This window comes from Sorex araneus, chromosome 4 (assembly GCF_027595985.1).
Source record: "Sorex araneus isolate mSorAra2 chromosome 4, mSorAra2.pri, whole genome shotgun sequence".
Lineage (NCBI taxonomy): Eukaryota > Metazoa > Chordata > Mammalia > Eulipotyphla > Soricidae > Sorex > Sorex araneus.
In genome coordinates, this window is record NC_073305.1 from 94,316,868 (window position 1) to 94,342,048 (window position 25,181).

At 37.7% G+C, this 25,181-nt stretch overlaps 1 pseudogene; it reads left to right on the forward strand.

Annotated features, from left to right (window-relative positions):
* Window positions 1–1,740: 1,740 nt before the first annotated feature.
* LOC105942851 (craniofacial development protein 2-like) overlaps window positions 1,741–25,181 on the forward strand; it is a 106,512-nt pseudogene continuing 83,071 nt past the window's right edge.

A 25,181-nucleotide genomic window follows, 5' to 3' on the forward strand; every position in this document is an offset into this window, starting at 1 on the left:
TTTTGTTTATTAATCTTTTCTTTATTGTGCTATAATTTGACATTCATTTCTCAGAATCCCAATGTTCTCTTACAATCTATTCTGATTTGCATTTAAGAGAAAACATTCATAGTATCATTTAAACTGCACCATATAACAATAAATATAGGATTCGAAACTAGACCAGAACTCCCTTCGTTCATTTTATCCTGAAACTCAGAATATATATCCCAAGACTCGAATTTTAGAATTTTATGTACAAATGACATAAGTTCATCATATGCAGAGGCTATACATGGAAGCCAGATAGTCTAATATAGCAATGGTTTATTGTAGAGTGACACAACCCGCACTAGTTATTTGTCCCGTCCCGCGGGACTTGTTCAACGTGGGTAGCCGGGAGAGGGTGCGAGAGTGAAAAGGAGACAGACACAAGAAGAAAGAGACAGACACAGACAGACACAAGAATGGGAGAAAGCTCCAACTTTATTTCTCTTAAGCTAGTCTTTTATAATTGATTATATGAGGAAGTGGGCAGAATGGGAGAATAGCAAAGAATGCAAACGTTAAACGAAACTGAATGTGGGTCCTGGGAGCAATTTCTCTGAGCATTGTTCTGCAATCTTACCCAAGAAGCGGTTGTTCCTATTACAGGTCAGTTTGTACTGACATATTGGTTCCTAGGCACAGGTTTCTGGCCGTTCCCAGGCATGAGTTTCTGGCCATTCCTAGCCATTGGTTCCCGGCAGTTATTCACTTCCAAATCATCATCATCATCATCATCATCATCATCATCATCCCGTTGATTGATTGCCGAATTTCTCGAGCAGTTTCAGTAACGTCTTCATTCATCCTAGCTCTGAGATTTTAGAAGCTTCTCTTTATATGTACTTCCCAATGGAGCTGCATTGGAGACTCTTTTAGAGTCAGGGGAATGAGAGCCATCATTGTTACTAGTTTGGGCATATAAATAAACCCAGGTGAGCTTGCCAGGCTCTCACATACGGGCAGGAAACTCTCAGTAGCTGGCCAGCTTCTCAGAGAGGGAGAACTAGGTTATAAGATGTCGCTTCCAAATATTTGTTGAAAGTGCAGTATATGTTATTATTTTTAATAAGGCTTTACCAAAGCTTAGAAAAAAATTCTGAAGAGGTAATTAGTTCATATCTCATACTATAAGTTTATTTATTAATAATAGACATCAAAAAACTACCTGTTTTTACTAGATTCTAGTATGTTAAATTATAAGAAAACATAAAATAAGTGTTTCAATGAATATATTAATATGCACTTAATTTTCTTTAATATATCTGTTTTCTTAACGCTGCTGTATTGGGGGCTCTTTCGGTGTCAGGTGAATGAGGCCAATTGTTCTTACTGTTGTTGGCATATTGAATATGCCATGTGTAGCTTGCTAGGCTCTGCAGTGCGGGCAGGATACTCTCAGTAGTTTGCCAGGCTCTCCAAGAGAGACGGAGGCTTTTAGGGCAGCCTCCAATCGCCCTAGAGGTGTTTCTGTGGTTCACACCAAATTTGAACCCTATCAAATGTGGTGCAGTAATAATGGGTATTAGTGTCTTATGGTGTGTTGCATGGCCGCTTCGCAGCCGCACAGTCCGGAGAGCAACCTGGAGCGTGGCGGTGGCTGGGTAGCGGATGTCCAAAAGAGCCCCCAATATGGCAGCGTTAAGAAAGTTGAGCAAGGAGAGGCTGAATAAATCTCGGGAACAAACTAGACTGCCCAAACGAAGAAAGACAAAAATGATTGTCTGCACTTTCAATGCATGTACGCTGACATCAGAAGCATCCATCAAGGATCCGATGGTGCAAGTGCAGAAGATAAAGTATGACATCATTGGTCCGACTAAAATGAGAAGACATCAATCACATCATACCATTTTCGACACTGGAGAAGAATTGTTCCTCGGAACATGCGACAACAGAGGCATTGGTGGCGTTGGTGTCCTTGTCAACACGAACTTGGCAATGAGCTTTGATTCATGCGAATGCCTAACAACTCAAATCGGACGATTACGTTTAAATAGATGTGGCTCACTTCCTACAGTTTCTATCTTTGTTGTCTACTATGACGAAGAAGAAATTGAGAGGTTCTATATGGAACTGGAGAAGTTCTATAAAGAAGACCACAGCTTCTACAAGATCATTGTTGGTGATTTTATTGCCAAGATAGGTCCTAGAAGGTTACCTGAAGAACTCCACATTGGGACCCATGTGTGAGTGAGAGACTGTCTGAATTTATCATGTCGACCAAGACAATCTGTGATAACTCACAGTTCCAGAGGGCCAAATCTAAATGCTGTACATGGGAGTCTCCCGGTGGACAGTTCCACAATGAAATTGACCACATCATATTCAATTGAAGGTACTGCCTGACCAATGTCGCTGTTGTACCAAAATTCCAAACGGGATCGGACCACCATCTCCATCGTGCAAAATTTTTCTTCACAGAGCGGGGAGAAAGGTCTGCAAAATTTAAGTCTAAGAAGGCAACTCCCAGAATGACCACCAACTGGGAGCTCTTTGGCACTATTGCAGCATCGTGCGAAGATGCCATACTTGACAACTTTGAAACATCGATGAAGAATATGATCGACTGGTTCAGCACCTCCATGACTGTACGAAGAATGCCAAGAGTGAGAAAGCCACAAACAGACACCTGTCTTCGGAAACTCTTGAGCTCATTCATCAACGTGGTTTGGTGCGAACCTCAGGCAAACACAAGCGAATGTCCAAGCTCACAAAGCGGTGCAGAGATGCGATAAAGAAATACCTCAAAGAGAGAAGATCAACACTGTTGGCCAGTGCAGCAGAAGCCGGGAAAAGTATTCTTAAAGATCGCCTATCCTTTGCCAACTGCAAGACTAAGATGACTGCCTTCCGATGTCCCGATGGATCTATCACATCTTCCAGAAAGGCAATGGAGAGGATTATTCATGACTTCTACTCGGATCTCTTTGACAACCATGTCCATCTGCACACATACAAAATTCCGCAGGATGGATATGTCATTCCCAACATCCTCCATTCTGAAATCCAACAAGCCATTTTTTGGTAAAGATGCGTACAGCACCTGGCCCGATCATGGTCAGACCCGAACACCTGAATTATCTGCCGCCAGTACTCATCAACACACTGGCTAGGCTCTTTACACGCTACCTGTCTGAATGCAAGTTTCCGTCTCAGTGGAAAACCAGAAGGACTGCTCTGTTGTACAAGAAAGGAAGCATCCACGACATCGACAACCATCGCCCAATCTACCTGCTCTCTGTCATCTACAAGTTGTTTACTCATGTCATCCTGAATAAAATAGGCAGAGCACTAGATGAAGGACAACCATACAAGCAAGCCGGGTTCCGAAAGGGATTGAGCACGATAGACCATATGAAGTTTCGAGAGAGTTCAAGATGCTACTCTGTCTGACATTCATCGACTTAAAGAAGGCCTTCAATTCTGTTGAGACTGAAGTGGTCATCAAAGCCCTGGCCAAACAGGGCGTTCAAACTCAGTATATTAAAATCCTCCGAGAGCTGTATTGTGGATTCACCACCAGGATCTCACCATTCTACAGTGAAGTGATCATTGATGTAAAGAGAGGGGTGCAGCAGGGTGAAACCATTTCACTGAAACTGTTCAGTGCCACCCTCAAGAACCTCATGTGACTACTGGAATGGGATGGAATGGGAGTGAAGATATATGGTCGGCAATTACACCACCTCCGCTTTGCTGATGACATTGTTCTTAACACCAAATATTAGCCAAGCGGCACAAATGCTGGTTGACTTCGACCGTGAGTGTGGAAAGGTCGGATTGCAGCTGAATCTCAACAAGACGATGCTCATGAAAAACTAACTAGTCCCTGAAGCTTCATTTGCTCTCAATGGAACAAACATCTCTGAATGCAGCAGCTATGTGTGCCTGGGTCGAGAAATCAACATGAGGAACGACTTGGCGCCAGAACTGTGCAGGAGGAAGAGAGCAGCGTGGAATGCCTTCAAGAGTGTCGAAGAAGTGGTTAAGAGAATGAAGGACCTCCAACTCCAGGCACATCTTTTCGATTCCACCATTCTTCTTGCACTAACATATGCCTCAGAGACCTGGGCCCTATGCAAACAGGATGAGAATGCTATTCATATATCCCAAAGACAAATTGAAAAAGCTATGCTAGGCGTATCGTGTCTCAAGTGAGAACAGGAATCCAGTGGTCTGACCTCTGACGAAGGTCAAGAATCAGGGACACTGTCTTGTTTGCCAAGGCATCAAAAATCAGATGGGCTGGTCAGGTAATTCGATTAAGAGACGACTGCTTGACTAGAGCTGTTACCGACTGGATTCCATGGGGTGTCTGAAAACCTCGTGGCCGCCCACCAACTAGATGGTCAGATTTCTTTGTCAAATCCCTGAATGAAGGATTTGAGGCTCTTCCTGTTCCTGGAGCAAGAATATATCATTGGGCTGCACAGGGACAAATGGAGACTTTACTGGCACCCACTCTCACAAATCGAAGATCAACGGGTCAAAAAGTGACAAGTGATACAAGTGATACCTGTTTTATTATTTTAGCAGTCTTAATGTATTTCAAATGGACATTTTGTTGTCTACATTATCAATAGTGGGTAGTTAAAGAATTTTGGAACACTAAAAAGGTGAATGATAAACCTCTCATGTTTTATAATGACCACTTTTTAAAAAAAATTGCTTTCCTCTTTGAAACATATGTACTATCTCCATTAACTATGAGCTGTCTACATATACACATGTATAATAACACTTTTAATATTTATTGCATGTAATAGTAAATGGTTTTCTTTGGTTTTGATTTATTTTCTTTCTAACTAGGTCAAAGTAGTATTTAGTCCTGAAAGATAATTACACTAATCCATTTGCTTTGAAAAGCAAAAATGTTGCTAAATCAAGGAAAATTTTCAAACTTGGTTTATATGCTACATGTGTGTAAAATATTAAATAAACATTATGGTAATTATATTTAAACTTAATTTCAATTCAGATTAGAAAAATATATAACAAGACACTTTAATGTGCTACTTATTTTATCATATTTATTTATTATAAATTAGTACGATTTGAATTTCTTGAAGGGCTATTCTGAGTATCTTAAGGATTCCTAGCCTTCAAGCTTCACCTAAGGTATTTTCCCTCTTTTATTTCTCTAGTTAACACTTACAAATATGTGATATTTAGGTAGAAAGTCATTTCCTCAGGAAAGCTTTTCCTGGTTTCCCTAATTAGGTCAGCTTCATCAATTAACAGTTTTAAAACTTCTTTTTTGTAGCAGTTATAGAAATTAAATTTGAAAGGGGAGAGAAGAGAGAGAGAGGCTGAAAGAAGGAGGGAGGGAGAGAGAGAGAATAGAGTGAAACTGTAATTGCTTTTAGGCATACTGCAGTATCTTACTTTCTCAGTGGGTGAGTGAGATGCTGTATTTTGATGAATTTTCTCTCACTGTGTTTATAACACAGTGATTTGTGAGAGCTGATCTGAGGACGTGTGCCTGTACAAAGGTGTAAAAGTTTGAAAACCACTCTCTATCTCAATGCCTGGCAAATGATCAGAGTTTAGTAAGTGTCTTGGTGAGAATTCATCATTACATGGCATATGAATGAATGATTCTGTAGTTTAGATGTTCTTATCAAGTGAGATGAGAGTGTCAGTTATCTCCTTAGGTGAGTCGAGATATTGATTTAAGAATTTAGACTATTCCTGCTGGGCGTGTAGCTATAGGGTTTTGTAAGTTGAATATTTTATATTTCTTTATGGAACAATAGAAATCTTGCAAAGGTCAGAGCCTACAAAACAAAAATGAATTTGTTCTGCCTAGAGATTTACATCTTATCTTTATATGAATGAAATTATTTTTTTCTTTCTTCCTATGTTTTATAATACCATATATTTCCATTAAGATGGTACATTTCATAGATACTACTACTGTTAGTGTCTTCATGAACCATTTCATTTATCTATCCTAGATGATATTCAAGGGCTGGAGCGATAGCACAGTGGGTAGGGTGTTTGCCTTGCAGGTGGCCGACCCAGGTTTGATTCATCCATCATTCTCGGAGAGCCCGGCAAGCTACCAAGAGTACCCCACCCACAAGGCAGAGCCTGGCAAGCTCTTTGTGATGTATTCATATGCCAAAACCAGTAACAATGATGGGTCTCATTCCCCTGACCCTGAGAAAGCCTCTAATGTGGCACCGTAGGGAAGGATGAGTAAAGAGAGACTTCTATTAGGTTCTCTTGTTTCGTGCCATACAGACTTTCAAAGTAATCTCTGATGATGTTTTGAATTTCATTGGTTTATGTTGTGATGTCCCCCTTTTCATTTTTGATTCAGTTTATCAGGATTCTTTCTCTCTTTTTTGTGAGTCTTGCTAGTGGTTTATCAATCTTATTTATTTTCTCAAAGAATTCCTATATGCAAATAGTGAGACAGAGGAAAGAGAAATAAAAAAACAATGTGATTCACAATTGTGCCACAGAAAATCAAGTACCCCAGAATCAGCCTAACTAAAGAAGTTAAGGATCTCTACAAAGAAAACTACAAAAGCCTACTTTATGAAATAAAAGACACAAGGAAATGGAAGCATATTTCCTGCTCATGGATAGGAAGACTTAACATTGTCAAAATGGCAATACTCCCTAAAGCATTATACAGACTCAATGTTATCCCTATAAGGAGACCCATGAAATTCTTCAAAGAAATTGATCAAGCAATCCTGAAATTCATATGGTAAAACAAATGCCCACGAATAGCTAAAGAAATTCTTGGGAAAAAGACGAAGAGAGTCATCACCCTTCTCAATCTCAAACCCTACTACAAAGCAGTAGCAATTAAAACAGCATGGTACTAGAACAGAGGTAAAGCCTCAGACCAATGGACAGGGTGGAACATACCACTGCAATTGTTTGAACATCTAATCTTTGATAAGGGAGCAAGAAATGTGAAGTGGAGCAAGGAAAGCCTCTTTAACAAATGGTGCTGGCAAAACTGGACAGCTACATGCAAAAAATGGGTTCAGATCTCCACCTATCACCATGTACAAAAGTCATATCAAAATGGATTAAAGACCTCAACATCAGACCACAATCCATAAGGTACATTGAAGACAAGGTCGGCAAAACCCTCCATGACATTGAAGCCAATGGTGTCTTCAAAGATGACTCACCACTGGCCAAGCAAGTGAAAACAGAGATAAATAAATGAGACTATCTCAAACTAAGAAGCTTCTGCACCTCAAAAGAAATAGTGACCAAAGTACAAAGACAGCCTACAGAAATGGGAAAGGATATTTACCCAATATCCATCTGATAAGGGGTTGATATAAAGGGTATACAAGACGCTAGTTTAACTCCAGAAGAAGAAAACTGCCAACCTGATCAAAAAATGGGGTGATAAAATGAACAGAAACTATCCCAAAGAAGTAATCCATACGGCTGAGAGACACATGAGAAAATGCTCTATATTACTAATCATTAGGGAGATGCAGATCAAAACAACCATGAGATATCATCTCACACCACAGAGACTGGCCCACATCCAAAAAAAAAAAATAAAAACAGCCAGTGTTGGCTTGGATGTGGGGAGAAAGGGACTCTCCTTCACTGCTGGTGGGAATGCCGACTGGTTCAGCCCTTTTGGAAAACAATATGGATGATTCTCACAAATCTAGAAATTGAGCTCCCATTTGACCCAGCAATACCACTCCTGGGAATATACCCTGGAAAAGAAAAAAGGTATAGTAGAAATGACATCTGCATTTCTATGTTTATTGCAGCACTATTTACAATTGCCAAAATCTGAAAAAAACTGGAGTGCCCAAAAACAGATGACTGGTTAAAGAAAGTTTTGTACATGTACACTAATGGACTACTATGCAGCTGTTAGAAAATAAGAAGTCATGAAATTTGCCTACAAGGGGATCAACATGGAGAATGTCATGTTGAGTGAAATGAGTCAGAAAGAAAGAGACAGACTTAGAAAGATCACACTCATATGTGGAATATAAAGTAGTAGAATGAGACACTAACATCGAAGTAGAATGAGACACTAACACTGAAGAGTAGTAGAGATTTGAACCAGAAGGTCTGCCCCACAGATTGGAAACTGGCCTCACATGCTGGGGGAAAAGGCATCAGAGACAGAGAAGGGAACACCTAGCAGAGAATATTGGGAGGACCCACTTGGGTTGAAAGCCACGTACCAAAAGTGGACTATAGACCGAACATGATGACCATTCAATACCTCTATTTCAAACTACAACACCCAACAGTAGAGAGAACAAAAAGGAATGCCCTGCCACAAAGGCAGGTTGGGGTGGTGGGGGTTGGGGTGAGGGTGGTGGGAGGGATACTGGAAAAATTGGTGGAGGAGAATGGGCACTGGTGGAGGGATATGAACTCAATGCGAACATGAAAGTTCATAAGTTTGTAACTGTACCCCACAGTGATTTACTAATAAAAAAAAGAGAGAGGCTTCTAAAAATCTCAGGGCTAAGATGAATGGAGACGTTACTGAGACCACTCGAGTACATCAATGATCAATGAGATGATGATGATGATGATGATGATGATGAAATTAGTTAAATTGTAATTATATATTTCAACCTTTATAAACAATTATTACATGTTTACCTAATGATTCATTCCATTAATTATTCTTTGAATTAGAAAAAGATGACAAAATATAACCTAGAAATTCTTGAGGAAGATCAATATATACATCAAGAAATATATAGATAGAGAATATAACTATTTCAGATAAGCAACAAAGCAGATATGGTACAACATATTTTAAGTTATTTTTAATTGTAAAAAATTTTGCTATACAATAGATACATAAAATTCATATTTTTCTATAAATTCAATCTTTTTCTATTCCATCCACGTGGTCAGTGGAATAGAAAATTTTTGCAATAACTCTTAGCAAAACTGATTCATTCTCATGCTGAAGTCAGTCAATGAGTAATTAGAAATCAGTCAACAGGGGGGATATACTGGGGATATTGGTGGGGAATTTGCACTGGTGTGGGGATGGCTTTTTGATTATTGTGTTATTGTAACCCAAACATGAAAGCTTGTAACTATCTCATGGTGAGTCAATAAAATTTTAAAAAAAGTGGAAACATACAAAATGTAGCTCAATCATGAATTTTTGTACAAAACCTGTGTTCAAATTCTTAATAAAATCCCACGTTATAGGTTTGAAAATATGATTTGAAAGTAAGATATGAGTCAAAGATGTTGAAAATATATATAAATAAGATAGTGATCTACATTTAAATTGGACTTATTTCAGAACTTTACTAAAGGGCAACAAAGGTTTTTGAAGATTTGTAATTGTTTCTTTGCATATTCTCTTTAATATAAGCTTACATTTTAATTTAAGAAAAAAGCAGTAATTTTCTTAATTTTCATAAGATTTTTGTGAGAAGCAAATCGTATGACAAAATTTAGGATACATGAGCAACAAACCAAAACATGTAGTTTTATTTTTAGTTTAATTTATGACCTCATTTGAAAATCCTGAGTTTTCATAGCACTGTAGCCCTTTCACTGTCATCCCATTGTTCATTGATTTGCTAGAGCGGGCACCAGTAATGTCTCCATTGTGAGACTTGTTACTCTTTTTGGCATATCGTATATGCCACGAGTAGCTTGCCAGGTTCTGCTGTGCAGGTGGGATACTCTCAAGAGGGATGGAGGAATTGAACCTCCATTGCGTGTAAGGCAATCCCCATTCCCGCTGTGCTATGGCTCTGGCCCTATATATTCTTTACATAGTGGGATTGGAATGAGTTTTCATAATACTTAAAAAAAGAAAATCCTCATTTCACAAAATTTGTGAAAATTATACTTGCTCTAACAGTCAGGTTGTTCATACTGTCCTTTCACTCCTCCTCCTCAATCTAATATGGGAGAGATACAGAGATGATAAAAAATATCTAATTTATTTTTATATTCCTGGGAATAAATTTTTTGTAATTCTAATTTCTAAAGAGAATATGCAAATGGAATTGCAAATATGCAATTATAAATACATATTCATCCATATAAACATGCTTATATAGTTTCTGTCATTGCATATTAGACACTGTAATGGTTTGTGGGAACACAGAGTAATTGGTAATTGAATAATAAAATTACTGCCTGCTTGACGTAGTATAGATGCTTGTTAGATAACACCAAGCTCTATAATATATATTCAATAGAAATTGTCACAGTCACAGTCATCCTGTTGCTCATTGATTTGCTCAAGTGGGCACCAATAATGTCTCCATTTTGAGACTTGCTATTACTGTTTTGGGCATATTGAATATGTCATGAGGAGCTTGCCAGGCTTTGCTGTGTGGGCGAGATACTGTTGGTAGCTGGCCGAGCTCTATGAGAGGGGCGGAGGAATCGAACCCGGGTCAGCTGCATGCAAGGCAAATGCCCTGCCACTGTGCTATCACTCCAACCATATTTATAGATATATAGGATATATAGGATATCTATCTACCCATTTATCTATCTACCTATTTATCTATCTACCTATTTTATCTATATAGGACTGGAAGGTGTTTAGAGTACTATTTATTCTGGAGCAAACACTTTGAATAATAACACCTGAATAGAGACTGAAATAATGTTGAAGTTAGTATTCATAAGATCATTCCTATGGAAAAGTTATTGGAAATGACAAAACAGTATATACAAAATCTATCAGAAAATATATTACTTAAAGAAAAACAAGAACATACGCACTAATCAAGCACAATACATAAACAAAGAGAAATACAAAAATGAAAAAAAAAAGAACTGCACTGTGATCAAAACAAATTAACCATTGACTATGGATTTCAAGGTAACCAGATATTAAATTAAAACAACAATATTTATAAGAAATACAAAAAGTAAGATGTTATGGAACAATAAATGGCTCAAACACAAAAACATTAACAGAGGCTTTAGATTTTTTTAAAGTGCTTTAGAATTGACAAATCACATTTGCATGCCTAATCTCATGCTGAGTCTCATGACACTGTCACTGGCAGACTGTTTCAGAGTGGGTCCTTATGGAACAGAGTGCTTGTTTGTAGTGATTACATGGAAACTTTCCCATTGGAATTCTATTTGTCTTTCCTCCTTTAGGGATTTTAAATAATGAGAGAATAGGGTAAAGGCAGCACAGTGGCTAAATTATCTTTCCACTTACATATGCAGACATAGTTCCTCCTATAATTGATTCTGTTTAATGATCCCATTTAATAATTTCATTTAAAATTTAAAGGATAATTTTCAAATAATATAAAATAGAGAAGCTGCAATTATTAAGCACACGAGAGAATAGCCTTGCATTATGATATCAATTGGCAAGATCTCAAATTGGGAACATTGGAAAAAGAAGGCTGCCCTGTAAGTGAACAGTACAAAGAAAATAAATAACCGTGTGATTGAGAAAAACCCATATGACAGGAAACAAAAATTTAAAAAGATAATAACAGATAAAATTTGAAGTTGTGAAAATGGCAAACCATGTGTCGCATGAAAATCATGCACACTACTAGACACTTTTGTAACATATTTAAATGAAATTTCAAATTATCAGGAGAAAGTTTTAGTTATAATTAAAAATATTTTTTTGCTTCTGCATAATAATGTTCTGCCAATGACCAACAAGGCATTCATGTTGTCAATCCTCAGGTTTTGCTAGTTTAGCTACAAAGATAAAAACACACAGAAATAAACATAATGATACTGAAAATTAAACATACCACAAGTCTCCAGTTGGAAATATAGAACTGTACAAGACAACTCTGAGGGAATTTAAAATTCAGGATTGATCTGAAACAGAACCCTGAATTAATCATGAGTAATAATTTTAAGAGTAACTTCTAATCCTGGCAAAATAAACCAAGGGAAGATTTGGGGCTAGCAGAATCTAAAAGCATAGAGAGCTGCCAAAGAGAACTAGACCTCTAAGGAGGCTTCTGTATATGCAGGTGATATTTCTGAAGATATCTCATATATTCAATTCCTAAAGGCATCCTAATGATAACTGATAAGTACAGTTTGAAGGGATTTCAAACTGCATTTACAGAGAAAACTACAAAATTATGAACTTGTATCTGAGAAGCAGTAGCACTACACTGTCACCATCATCCCATTGTTCATTAATTTACTCAAGTGGGCACCAGTAACATCTCCACACACACACTTACAATTGTAAGACTTGTTGTTACTGTTTTTGGAATATTGAATAAGTATGGGTAGCTTGCCAGGTTCTACTAGATGGATTGAGGAAACAAATCCGGGTGGGCCATGTACAAGGCAAACACCCTATCTGCTGTGCTATCTCTCCACCCCTGAGAATTAGTAGGAAAAAAAAAAAGGCTTCCTGTCATAACTTAAAATAGTTTTTTCAAAAAAACTAGATAGTAACAGGATTTATATAATTAAAAATAAATGATTTTAACTATATCACTGTATCACTGTCATCACATTGTTCGTCAATTTATTTAAGCAGACAGACACCACTAATGTCTCTATTAGGTTCAGCCCTGAAATTTTCTTTTTTTTCTTTTTTTTAATTAAATCATATATCTTCATTATTTGATTATATTTTAAACAGAAAATTTAAATTTGATGAGAATTTGTACCAGTTCATCACATTTAATAGCTTGTGCTCATTGACAAATATTTTATGAAATCTTTGCCTCCCACCAGTTCATAATTGTTCCTTCTTTTTCCTTCTCTAAGGTTTATACACTTAATTAGTTTTGATCAGTTTGCAGCTAATTTGTACATGATGTGAGTTACATTTTTTTAAAATTTATTTTATTGAATCACCATGTGGAAAGTTACAAAGTTCTCAGGCTTATGTCTCAGTTATACAATGCTCAAACACCCATCCCTTCACCAGTGCCCATATTCCACCACCAATAAAAACAAAAACAAAACAAAAAACCAGTATACATCCCACACCTCACCCCCCAACCCCCCCCCGCGTAACTGATAAATTTCACTTCCTTTTCTCTTTACCTTGATTACATTCCATATTTCAACACAAAACTCACTATTGTTGTTGGAGTTTCAACACAGACTCACTATTTTTGTTGGAATTTATCCTCCAAAAATACAGCTCTATTGACAAGGAAATATTTGATAATTAGTTTTCCACTGATGAGAATGAAGAGATAAAAAGTCGTGCGGCCGCTACTGTGTTTTAGTAATTACAATTTCTGTATTTTAGTAATTAAGTCCAGGGAGATTTAAGTTGTAAATTGAATCATTTCCCTTCCTGGAGCAGCATGGAGCAAAAGCTTAGTTCACAGTCTGCATAAATGGTTGCAAGCACTCGCTGGAACCCCAAGTCATATAGCTGGCTCTGGCTCTTGCTCGTTCCGCATCCATGTGGCTGTGCCAAGGCATGGCCACCCGGGTTGAATCTCGGCCGGAGCCCGAGCTCCGGCCCCAGCCCGAGACTACCCAGGTGTCCCGCTGTTTCAAGTTCAAAGCACATTTTTTTCCCGTGCCACAAAGTTCATACCTGCTCAAAGGACCCATAAAATATCGGACACCACGCCTCCTCCAGGAGGGAAGAGAGACCAAGGAAGAAGGATATTTCCTCCATTAGCTGGCGTGGGGCAAAAGCTTAGTTCACAGTCTGCATATATGGTTGCAAACCCTCGCTGGAATCCCAAGCCAGCTGGCTCTGGCTCCTGCTCGTTCCGCATCCACGCGGTTGTGCAAAGGCATGGCCACCCAGGTCGAATCTCGGCCGGAACCCGAGCTCTGGCCCCGGCCCGAGACTGCCCAGGTGTCCCGCTGTTTCAAGTTCCCAGCCCTGAGATTTTAGCAGCCTCTACTTATTCGTCTTTCCCAACGATTGGAAGCTCTTTCAGGGTCAGGGGAATGAGACCTATTGTTACTGTTTCTCGCATATCGAATATGCCATGGGTCGTTTGCAAGGCTCTGCTATGGGGCAGGATACTCTGGGTAGCTTGCTGGGCTCTCTGAGAGCTATGTATATATCTGTTACTGTATTTCGGACATGAATATACCATGGAGAGCTTGCCAGGCTCTCCTAAGTGGGTAATAGACTCTTGGTACCTCGTCAGGTTCTCCAAGAGGTAGAACTAGGCTATTAGATGTTGTGTTGCTGCAAAGCTTCTGGAAGCTTGGTTTTATAGTCTCTGGATGTTGGCTGTTGATGGGATTACATGGCACCAGGGGCAGTCTCTGGGTGCGACTACCTGACTACCTAACTTCTTGAAAATGGGGGATCTGGGCGGAAGAGGCCCAGTCCCAATTCTAGCAGCCTTGTAGTTCTTGGCCCTGCGTCCCACACATCTGTGTTTCTCTGCCAGCTCCCCCATGCAACAAAATTATACAATTTTTAAAAAGCTTAATATTGCATATGCCTCTTTTTAAGTGTCCAATATTCCAATTTTATAAAAAGTTCATGGGCTGCTGAGATATTTTATTTCTAACTTCTAAATTTCCAGTTTCTAACTTTGAGCCTAAATTTGAAACTTACAAAGTTTCTGGTTTCTAACTTTTGTTCTCTTTAAGATACGTTTTGTCATTAACATTTCCATTTAGTTAAGGAAGCACCCCAGAATCAGATGTCCAATAAAAGGTATTTAGTTTGTTGTTAGCCATAGATTGTGCCTGGTAAACACGTATAGGCATACATTTCCACAGGAAAAGCATCAACAAAAAGAGCCCTGGGCGTGAGAGATAATGAGAGTGGTAGGTCACAGAGCTGGCATGATCAAGGCCCTGAATTTGAACCTCAGTGGAGGGCCAGTGTAAGCCAGTGTGAACTGTTTAGGGTGTATCTGGTGGCATATGGTCATCACTGGAATAAGTTATACAATTATTAACCCCTTCCCCACGCCCCCAAGAGTGTAGGTGATAAGCCACTTCATACCAGACTAAGCTTCTACAGGAATGGCCCAACTTTCATCTTTCAAAACCACCACCAGTACCACAAAAACACACACACACAAACACACACACACACAAAACACCAAAAAAAAAAACAATAAAGAAACAAGAACAAAGCCCAGTGGCTAGAGAGATAGTAGAGAGGGCTGACCCAGGTTTGATCTGTGGCATCCTTAGTGGTCCTCCAACCACCACTAGGAGTGATCCCTAAAGTACAGAGCTAGGAGTAAGCCCTAAGATAAGAATCACCAGGAGTGTCCCCTGTTCATAAAAGAGAGAAAGAGAGTCCTTACGTTATATCGGAGGAGATGATCTCCAGGTTCCCTCGCAGCCTAGAGAAGAGTTCCCGACAGCCAAAGACCTCCGGAAACTAGTCACAGCCATGCTCAAGGCCCCTTTCCATACTTTCGGACAAGCCTCATGCATAAAGATACTGGCAGAGGAACCCAGGTGTGTGTAATCCCATCAACAGCCAACATCCAAAGACTTAAAAGCAAGCTCCCAGAAACGATATCTTATAACCTACTTCTCCCTCTGGGAGAACCTGGCAAGCTACTGAGAGTTTCCTGCCCACACGGGAGAGCCTTGCAAGCTTCCCATGACGTATTCATATGCCAAAGTCAGTAACAAGCTGGGTCTCGTTACCCTGACCCTGGGGGAGCCTCCAATGAGTCATCTTTGGGAAGGCTGAGTGGAAAGAGGCTTCTAGAATTTCAGGGATTGGACAAATGGAGACGTTATTGAGACCGCTCAAGAGATTCGACAATCAACGGAATGATGATGATGATACATATATATGTATATATATATATATATATGTATATATATGTATATATATATAGTAAAATTTGGATGGAATCTGAATTTTTTATAAATCACATGGCACAAAATATAGACTTGTAAAGCTAAGTTGTAATAAGGCAGAAATATACTTGGTAAATTCTCACTTAAATGCTCACTGCCTTCAGAGCAGAAAGCAGCCCTGAGCACCTTTTGGAAGCCTCACCCATAAAAAGAAAGAAAGATCATTATTTGATTTAAATTTGATGAACTGTTATGCAAAGAATTATCACCAGGAAAAAGAGTAAAAGTATGACAAGCTGGTACAAATATTTTTCAGTATCTTAGTTGAAACTTGATGCTAACTTTGATATAAGAAGTGACTGCTGAATCAGAGAACAATGAATATGTGAGTATTTTGAAATAGAACAACTTTGAAATTTCTGCTGGAAGGGAATTAGTAAAAGGGAAGCATATGGAAATATTTCTATTTCCACTTTTTAGGTGAATCAAATTAAACTCACTAGACCCGGAGAGATATTACAGAGAGGAATTTGCTTCTCTTGCATACAGTCATGCTAGATTGGTCCCCGGCCCTGCATATAGCATCCTAATTATAACCAGGAGTGATCCCTGAGCACAGATTCAGGACTAAGCCCTGAGAACATCTGGGTATAGATAAAAACCCTAAACCAAGCGAAAACCTGGAAATTAAAAACTGAGTAATTATGAATCAGAAATATTTTGGATGAAAAGAATATGATTAAAATGCATTAAAATACAGACATAAATTAAATCTAGTAAATGGATGATTTGAGTGAAATAGAACTAAGGAGTGGGGGAGATAGTACAAGGATTAAAGCATATGTAATGCTAGGCATTGCCTTTACAGTCTCCAGCAACACAGGCCTGGGCAGAACCACATCCTGACTGCAGCATTGTCCACCAGCCTAATCAGCCATGAATTGCTGGGGATGCTACTGGGTCCCCTGAGCACTGCTTGGTAGTTCCATTGTTCCACTTCCAAAATAATTCAGGTAAAATATGTGAGGAATGACTATTGGAAAATTAAGTTTTCTTGGGCAGTACTATTCAAAAATCACTCTTAGGATAAAAGACAGATTGCAGCGATAGCACAGAGGGTAAGGAGTTTGCCTTGCATGCGGCCCACCCAGGTTCAGTTCCTCTGTTCCTCTCGGAGAGCCTGGCAAGCTGCTGAGAGTATCCTGCCCGCACAGCAGAGCCTGGCAAGCTACCCGTGGTGTATTTGATATGCCACAGTAACAAGTCTCACAATGGAGACATTACTGGTGCCCGCTCGAGCAAATCAATGAGCAACGGGACAGGACGACAGTGCAACGATGCTAAAGTGCTACCATTATAGTGTTCATATACACATATACCAAAATATTAACATAGAGACATATAAAAATGCTACAAAATTATTATAAATTATAATACTACTGTGTAAAATAGGCACACTAAACTTATTCAATATGATAGGCAAAAATTAAATTGTTTGTGTATATTTTTAAACATTGTAGAATTGGCAACTTTGTTATAGAGGCACAGATATTTTTAATTTAGGAAATATCAGAAAACAATTATTGATAATAAACTATAAGATGTAGAAGTTATGGACATGCTTTATAGAATTGAATATTAAACTTAACTTAAACAGCTTAAATTAATACACGGACAAATCTAGAGCCTGATACATTTTATATTAAACTATATCTCCGACTCTGTTATATCTTATTAAAATAGTATTGATTATTAATATGCAAAATAAAATATAACAATATTAAAATTATTTTTTGAAAAATATTCACTAAACTGCCATTTTTAGCAAATACTGAAATTATTTTCTTAATTTCTCTAACAGGCAATCAATATATATGGAAAATTAGTAAAATCCCTATTTGAATAAAACTAATTTTAATGAGAATTGTTGAATCATACTAATCAATTAATCAAGCAATCAATCTAAATTTATTGAGCGAGTAGCCATCAGTAATGCTGTTTAATCCTTAGGGTACATTAAGCAGGAGTAAGTGAGCAAGGCAATCAAAACATCTTAATATCACATCTGATTAGAAGAAAACAAAGTGTTCTAGATTCCATATTGGGTAAAACATCATGCTCCTGGGAAATAAATGAATCTTATAAAATACTTACCCTGAATTGAAATTTTATGGATTTCTTTAGATCACCTGATATCTTGATTTTACATTTATAAGTTTAAGACTGTGTCAGTTTTATTTTATTTTATTTTATTTTTTTGCTTTTTGGGTCACATCTGGCAATGCACAGGGGTTACTCCTGGGTTTGCTCTCAGGAATTACTCCTGGCAGTGCTCAGGGGGCCATATGGGATGCTGGAAATCGAAACCTGTTTGGCTGTGTGCAAGGCAAACACCCTACCTGCTGTGCTATTTCTCCAGCCTTGATATGTCAATTTTAAAGTTATCAGAATATCATATTTATCACCATTGTCTCAGGGATATCAATGCCCCTTTCAAAATAAAATGGTGACTCCTAAAGTGCTGGGCATTTTCCTTTATACAGGAAAAGACACTCCTCTGTAGCCATCTACATATTAGGAAACATTCTCTCATATGCTTAAAATGCTGAAGTATTTTAATGCTGTCAAATCATTACCATGATCTTCATGAATTGTTAATTTTGGGTGGTGATCAAACCGGACCCGAAACCAGTCAGTGAGATAGAGGGCAGACAAAGAATTAAGGATAGGAGAAAAAGGCTTTTCTAAAGAGACGATAATTCAGCTGATATGTAACTGATAACTAAGGAGAATCATGGCAAGTATTGTGCAAAAAGTTTTGTAGACAGGCAGAAAAAAGGAGTGCAAACAATCTTCATGGCCAAGTGAGTGGAATCAGGTAGAGGATAAACCTAAAAAATGTAAATATCAGTCAAACAACAGAATATGCAGACTTTTCATGTCTAAGGGCAATGTCTAGATACCATGTTAAGATTCCAGTTATACCACTTGGTTATAAAACATATACATGTAGAGTATCATGTTAAGTGAAATGAGACAGAAAGAGAGGGACAGACATAGAAGGACTGCATTCACTTTTGGAGTCTAGAATAATATCACATGAGGCTGACACCCAAGGACAGTAGATACAAGGGCCAGGGGCATTGCCCCATAGCTGGAGGCCTGCTTCATGAGTGGAGGGGAGAAGGCAGATGGAATAGAGATTGGATCACTAAGAAAATGATGGCTGGAGGAACCAGTTGGGATGGGAGATGTGTGTTTAAAGTTGATAATGGACCATACATGATGACCTCTCAGTGTCTATGTTGCAAGCTATAATGCCCAAAATTATTGAGAGAGTATGGGGAATATTGTCTGCCATGGAGGCAGGGGGAGGGTGGGAAAGTGTGGTATACCGGGGATATCGGTTGTGGGGAATGTACACTGGTGGAGGGATGGGTGTTTGATCATTGTGTGATTGTAACCCAAACATGAAAGCTTGTGACTATCTCACGGTGATAAAATAAAATAAAATAAAATAAAATAAAATAAAATAAAATAATAAGAAAAACATACCCTGGAGCAGGAGAGACAGTACAGGATTTCAGGTACAGTCCCTGCTCCCTCGCACATAGAGCCGCCTCCTGAGCACTTGTGGGGATTCTGGTGGTCTTATGCACCAGTAGAGTATCCCTTCTAGGCCCAACACTGCATGAGCCCAAAAAGCACTAGTAGTGAGCCCCTGGCCTTGTTGGCTGAGTGTAGCTAGCAGTGACACCCAGTTCCCATCACAGGCCTTGAGAAATACTCCCTTCCCCAACACCAGGGGGAAAAAAAGAGAGATTATTCAATTTAAATAGGTGATTCAGTTTTGTGGATCATTCTCACGAGGTAAAAAAAAAAAGTTTGGAAAGCTAATATGAGATATTTTTCATTACTCCAGTTAAAAGTGCTGATAACTCTATTATAGGAACAAACTACTGGATCACAGGATAATGAACAAAGGGGTATTTTAAAATAGAACAACTTTGAATTTTCTGGGATATGGGAGTTGGATGAAAGGAAAGATATAAGGAAACTTTTATATTTCCCTTGAGTGCTTTAGGTGAATCAAAATAAACTTATTGATTTTGGAGAGATAATAGAGAAGGTAAGACCCTGCAGGTGGCCAGGCAGTATTCCATCCCAGCACCAGACATGGTGGTCTGAGCTGCCAGGAGTGAGTCCTGAACACAGACATAGGAGTAAGCCCTGAGCATAACATTCAACTCCCCCCAAACTCTGGAGTTTTATTGCTTGTTTGTTCGGTTTTTTAACATATTTGCTACAAGGATAATATTTAAGACAAAAAGTTAGGAATTATGGTAGAATCAACAAGTATTTGAATCATAGGATAATGAGTTTAATTCATGAGTTAAGCATATTTTGGAGAAATATTAAATGAAGTGGCTGATATACGCCATTAAGGAAAATACTAGAAATGGTCAGAGAGATATCACTCTGGACTGGTTGCTTACCAGGCATGTGAATGACCAGGGTACGATACACAGCAACAAATACATTTCCCCAGGCCCTGCTAAGAGTGATCCCTGAGCACAGGTGCAGGATTATTTCCTGAGCACAGCCAGGTGCCCTTTCTCCCCCCAAAAATATAGAAAAAAGAGACAGAAGATGTAATTTATAATTGTTGACATATTGGTTATATGAGACATCTTCACTATTTACAGTTTCCCCTTCATTTACTGATTCTGTCATACTTCATGTAATGAGAGCACAGTTCTGAAGTGCATGGCTTGGGTCTCGGCATGTTACTTGCTTTAGACGGGCAAAATGTAAATGTAAATGGGAATTTATCAGCTCTGACTTTCGGTTTTCAGAAACTAAATATGTCCGTTTATCCTTTTTGTGCCTCTACTAACTTTCAAGAGATCATTGTTATCACTGCTTCTGAAGTAAAAGTAATACTGACTAGTCCTAAAATCATTTCCCAATGGAAACAAAATTGCCCCAATCACTGTAGATATTGGTGAGCAGAATAAATTATTACATGTATAGATATAGAACTTAAAATTTCTACGATAACTTGATAAGAAATATTAAAACAGGTAGAATATAAACCAGAGTTTTCGGATGATAGCAAACCTAGACCTCTGTTCTAAGTTCAAATGATAGAAAAACATTTTTGACAGTAATTTGAAAGTTTTCTAAAAGAGATTTAAGAGACAGACAAAATATATTTCCCCTTGTAATTTTAATAGTAAGATATTTGAACATGATTAAATCTTATTGCAAAAGATTAGATAAACTATGCATGAACATATAAATGTACATATATATACACATACCTACATATGCATACATATGTAAGTAATTTCTAAAGCTACTGAAGAAACTAACATAATTTGAATGTACTTAGAGATATTACATAAGGAACCGAGGAATAATTTATAGAAAATCATTATATTCTGTTTCTAAAACTGAAACTGAATGGAAAGTAAAAAAAAAATTTCAAAAGAGTGAGAAAAATTGAAATAATAATAACAATATGCAGAAAATGATAAGGAGAGAATAAAGCTCAGAATCCTAGGAAGAAATCTAGGCAGTTTGTTTGGTCCATTTTAGGTTAGGAATCATAAATTTACTACAAGACAATACCACTTTATTCTAGAACAGTAAAATTTTATGTAACCAACGAACTGAAGGCATGGGAAAAAATGAATAGGATTTTGCCAGAATTAAATGGCACATACAGAGATCATCAGAGTCTTATCAAATTGTTTTAAAATTATTAAACAAGTGATCTAAATCATAAGGAGACATGAAATAAAGGAGAGGTGATAGATTGGTAAGTATAAGGTCAATGACGATGAATGAGAATATTTGTACAATGGACACGAGAAAAAAGAGGGAAAATGCATCACAGGCTACTTGCAGTTTAAACATTTGTTCTCATAATAGATTAGCAGCAATATAAAGATAAATTAAGTGATGAAGTTCTGAACAAATGAGTCATAGTTCTTTTCTTTGATTTATGCTCATATAATTTTCTCCTAGATTAATTACATTCTGTTTCTCTATTTTGTTCTATAACTGGGCAGCTTTTTAAAATACATAATAGAAATAAATGGAAACAATTGGTGAGAAACAGAACACTGAGTCACTTATGTGGATTTAGCAACCATCTATAAGATAAAAGTATTAATGCAATCAGTCATGTTTAAAAAAAAATACTGCAACTGAGCAGCCTACATTTTAATGCCCCTTTTAAAAGTGTTGTTATGCATTGCATTAGACATTTTGGAATAACAAAAAATGCTTATATGTTGTGAAATATGACTCTTTGTTTTGGGGGACCTCACCAGACAGTGCTCAGGTGTTACTCCTGACTGAACTCAAAGTGACCATGCAATCTTGGTACCAGTGGGGTGCCAGTGATTGAATCCTGGTTGGTCATGTGAAAGGCAGACACTCTAATTTCTGTATTCTCTCTCTCTCTAGCCCCAAATATGACTCAATACATGAAAAACTTTTCCTCATGTGTCGATTTACTAAACTCCGAGAGATCTGAACAGTTTACTTCCCAAGTTAAGATATTGTACACAATAATACCTATTTTGTCCATATTATTTTAGCCTAAAGGTAAAACTACTTAGCATCTAGGCAAACCAGTTTAACACTCTCAAGTAGAACTACCACATGATCTGACAATTCTATGCATATGTTTTTACAAAGAACACAGAAACACCAATTCTAAAAGATATAGAACCAAGATCTAGTGAAAATTCAAGGGCCCATTCTTAGGTGAATGAATAGATAATTTGAATACTAAGCAGCTCTAAGAAAAAAATGTAATTTTCCTTTTTGCTACTTCACAGAGAAAATGTAGGGTGTCATACTAGGCAACATCAGCAGAATGAGAAAGACAAATACTACATGATTGCTCCCACATGTGGTATAAAATAAAGTATGCAAGAGCTATACTATGTCCAGTAAAACAAGCCCTTAGACACTGAAAACTGAACGAAAATTACCATGTGATAATAGGGAAGTGTATTGAAAGGATCCTCTGTTCTGTGGTAGATTCTACACAACTTACACCTTGGTGGTAAGCAAGTAAACGAGGTATGGTTAGATTGAACCTTAAGGCATATAAAAGTCTTTTCTCTTATAAATGAATGTTATACTAATTTACATAGAGAGGGCATCATAGAGTGATCCCTTCATGTTGCTTAATAACATTATGTTGGTTAAGAAAATCATGGTTTAGTTTTTAAACCCAATAAAGTCTATAAATATAGAGTTCATTTACTATGTCTTATTCATGAAAATATGAAATAATGAATAGCAAAAAATAAAATTATTTTAAATAGTGAGAACACTAGATGTAAAAGCCAATTTCTCTTCTGGAGTTTTGTTTTATGATTATAACTATGTCATATCAGGTAATATTTTCTTGGTGAAAAGATATGCCTCCTGTTTAAAGCTCTAATTATGAAATGCATTTATGATTTTTAATATCCTTAGTAACCAAAAATATGTAAAGTAAAATGAATTAAAGGAAAAAATTACAAGATTCATATATCAAGATAGTCAAAAAATACAAATAGAACTAAGTGATATATTATCAAAGTGATTCAAACTGAAAACTTTTCCTTAGTGTAAGCTATAAAATTCAAGCAATAATAAATAATTCTAATCCATATAGTAATGTTGAAAGATAATTTTAAATATTTATCTTTCATAATGCTCTGCATTTAATTTTGATTTATTAAAATAACATATAATATAAATAAAAATAATAGGTTTGAACTAAATACATGAAATGATAGCATTTATTTTGCTCGTCCTGCTTGTTAAAGTCCCAACTAAAATAGCATTAAACAGTATTAAATTTGCATATGTCCATGTATATCTATGTACATCATTGTATGTTTTAAGCTATTAAAAATATATGTGAGGAAAATATCTCAAAAACATCTATGATCTTTATATCAGTATCATGAAATGTATGATAAAATTGGTCACTTACCCATAAGTGTGATAATATTTACAATCCAAACACAAAAACACTTTTTTGAGTTTCACCCATTTATATTTTGATTTTTTTTACTTTTCCTTGGAAAACATTCCTGGCTCAGTGCTTCTGTGCTTAGGGTGTTATCCTGGCAGTGCTCAGGGGACTGAGGTACAGGGATATATCAAAGGCATCGGGGGTGTCTACATACAAAGCATATTCAGAACAATGCAGCATATTTCCCTGGGCCCTCTTTGAATTTTTTACTAAATCTGATTTTAGTTTTTATACTACCTATAGGACAGTTTGTGCCAAATTCTAAAGATAAGATGAAACATAATTATTTATTCCTTCTGTTTTCATAAGCTTAAGATAATATACATGTTATAGTATAATTAAAATACATAAAATTTTGAGGTATACTACTACTACTGTCAGATGAAGTTTGAGATATGCAAAATTTTTGAGAAATTTTTACAAAATGATGTGTTTTATTATTGAGTTGGCAAGTCTAAGCACAGCAGACCCTCACTGACAGATTAATGATTATGTGGAATGATGGTAGACTAAGTGGTAGCACAGCTGATAGGGCACTTGCCTTGCACGTGACTGACACAGGTTTGATTCCTCAGTCTCTCTCAGAGAGTCCAGCAAGCTACCGAGAGTATCCCGCCTGCACGGCAGAGCCTGGCTCCCCGTGGGATATTAGGGATGCCAAAAACAATAACAAGTCTCACAATGGAGACATTACTGGCGCCTGCTCGAGCAAATCGATGAACAACAAGATGAAGTGCTACAGTGCTACAGTGGAATCGTGATAGCCCTCCAATCATTACTGTGATGTGATGTATCACTGTATCACTGTTATCCTGTTGGTGGATTGACTCGAGCGGGCACCAGTAATGTCTCTATTACACTCAGACCTGAGATTTTAGCAGCCTCCCATTACTGGTCTTTTCCAAGGATTGGAGACTTTTTCGGGGTCAGGGGAATGAGACCTATCATTACTTTTTTTGGCATATCGAATATGCCACGGGTAGTTTGCCAGGCTCTGCTGTGCAGGCAGGATACTCTTGGTAGCTTGCGGGGCTCTCTGAGAGGTATGTATATATTTGTTCCTGTATGTGGGATATGAATAAGCCATGGGGAGCTTGCAAGGCTCTCCCGTGCGGGCAATAGACTCTTGGTAGCTTGTCAGGTTCTCCAAGAGGGAGAACAAGGCTATTATATGTCTTCTGAGAGCTTGGTTTTATAATCTCTGGATGTTGGCCATTGGTGAGATGAGATTACAAGGTGCCCAGCGGCAGTTTGTGGGTATGGCTGACAAGCTACTGGAAAGTGGGAGGTCTGGTTGGAGAAGACCCAGTCCCAATCTGAGCAGGTTTGGAGATCCTAGCCCCAGGTCCCGCATACCTGAGTTCCTCTGACTGTCCCT